The 2,179-nt window shown below is 36.7% G+C and overlaps 1 long non-coding RNA gene across 1 annotated transcript; it reads right to left on the bottom strand.

Moving 5' to 3' along the window:
- Nucleotides 1–820: 820 nt before the first annotated feature.
- LOC146724518 (uncharacterized) lies at nt 821–1,499 on the bottom strand. Its single transcript, XR_014924033.1, has 3 exons — nt 1,302–1,499; nt 1,061–1,224; nt 821–934 (listed from the first exon to the last, which is right to left on the bottom strand). It is a non-coding gene; the product is annotated as an uncharacterized LOC146724518 (long non-coding RNA).
- Between the last annotated feature and the right edge of the window lie 680 nt (nt 1,500–2,179).

The following is a 2,179-nucleotide window of genomic DNA, read 5'->3' on the forward strand; positions in this document are numbered from 1 at the left end:
GGAATAAGTGCCAAGTGATCGTCGTATTTGAAGTCTGCGAAATATTATCATCGCTTGGAAGAATTGCTGGATATTCTGATTTTAAGAGATTCATTCTCCGGATCTTTGAAACATCAGAGGCGGATTAGTCCTTCACGGAAATTCTCAAATCATTTATCGGATTCCTGGAACAAGAGGAAAATGCCAATCGATAGATCACCAGTTAGACCCTGTACGGATACACAGATTGATATGGATTTGGCGAGCGGATCAAATCAGGTTGGATCAGAAAATATTAATATTTTACCTTCTCAAACTGGACATCAGGTGAGTGATCCTATGTTACAAATTCACTCAAATGAGTTTCGTTTATTAAAACTACCGACTTTCTGGCATAAACAACCTAAACTCTGGTTTGCTTCTATTGAAAGTGAGTTTACGGTTTATCGAATTCGATCAGATGATATTAAATATAGTTCTGTCATTCGTCATCTTGATGAACAAGCCTTAGTAAACATATCTGAAGTCATTGAAAATCCACCTGAAACAGATAAATATAATTATTTAAAGAAAATATTAATAAATCGCTTTACGGATTCAGAGGAAAAACGTTTGAGACAAATATTAGCTGGAATTGAACTTAATGATAAAAAGCCTTCGGAATTACTTCGAGAAATTCGTCATTTATCTGGAGGATCTTTAGCAGATAGTGTTTTGCAAATGATTTGGCTTCAACGCTTACCACATAGAATTCAAACGACTTTAGCCGTAGTAGAGGATGTTCCTCTTTTTAAACTTGCGGAATTAGCCGATAAAATTGCTGATCGGGACGGCTGTTTGCAAGTCGCGGAAGTTTCCAATAATGCAAGTAATAAATCTTCGGATTTCGCGGATTTGCTACGAAGAATCGAAGCTCTTGAAGTTTCTCGTCGTCGAGATCGTTCCAAAAGCCGGTCTAGAGAGAATAGAAGAATTAGATCGTTATCGCGTAACAAAGACAAATCAAATAAAGATATTAAAGATACATCAATTTGTTTTTACCATAAGAAGTTTGGTGATAAGGCTAAACGATGTACTTTACCTTGTTCTATGTCCAAAACATTCTTGGCTTCACAGGAAAACTAAAAACGCCGCTTAAGACTGAGGCTGCTTACGACGGTGTTTCTAACAATCGCCTCATTATTTTCGACAGACATTCAAATTTGAATTTTCTTGTCGATACGGGCGCTGATATATCGTTGTTACCTAAAAAGGTTTTATTGAAGCCGTGGCATACTAATTTAAAACTTTTTGCCGCAAATGGTACTCAAATTAATACTTACGGTTCTAAAACTTTAATTTTGAACCTCGGTTTAAGGAGAGAATTCAAATGGAAATTTTGTGTCGCGGATATTCAACGTCCTATTTTAGGCGCCGATTTCCTTTGTCATTTTAATCTCCTAATTGACATTAAAAACAAGAAATTGATTGATAATGTTACCGGTCTTATGAATACTGGAAAAATTCAAGAAGTTGCACATTTGTCAATTTTTACCACATCTCCTGATTCTGTGTACCACAAATTTTTAACCGAATTTCCAGGACTCACCCGTTTTTCTCCAATTTCCTCGGTAAAAACACATGGTGTTGAACATCATATCGTTACGGAAGGTTCTCCTAAATTTTTGACTCCCAGAAGACTTACTCCTGAGAAACTTAAATGTGCCAAGGAAGAATTCAAGTCTATGATGGAGCAAGGAATTTGCAGGCCTTCAAGCAGCTCCTGGGCAGCCCCTCTACATATGGTACCTAAAAAGGAACAAAATTCTTGGAGACTGTGTGGTGATTATCGTGCACTCAATTCAGTGACTATCCCGGATCGTTATCCCTTACCTCATATTCAAGATTTTTCTTCTTCACGTTTTGGTAAGAATATCTTTTCTAAAATCGACTTAGTTAAAGCGTACTATCAAGTACCCGTCGCTAAAGAAGATATTCACAAAACAGCTGTCACTACTCCATTAGGCTTTTTGAATTTGTCGTAATGCCTTTCGGTTTACGAAACGCAGCCCAAACTTTTCAACGGCTCATGAACTCTTTACTTAATGATTTGAGTTTTGCCTTTTGTTATCTTGATGACATTCTTATTGCTTCTAAAGATGAGAAAGAACATATTGCTCACTTACGCATTATTTTTGATCGTCTTCAACAAGCTGGAATG

Source organism: Nylanderia fulva, unplaced genomic scaffold, assembly GCF_048542155.1.
Source record: "Nylanderia fulva isolate GAGA-0341 unplaced genomic scaffold, ASM4854215v1 Scaffold1275, whole genome shotgun sequence".
Lineage (NCBI taxonomy): Eukaryota > Metazoa > Arthropoda > Insecta > Hymenoptera > Formicidae > Nylanderia > Nylanderia fulva.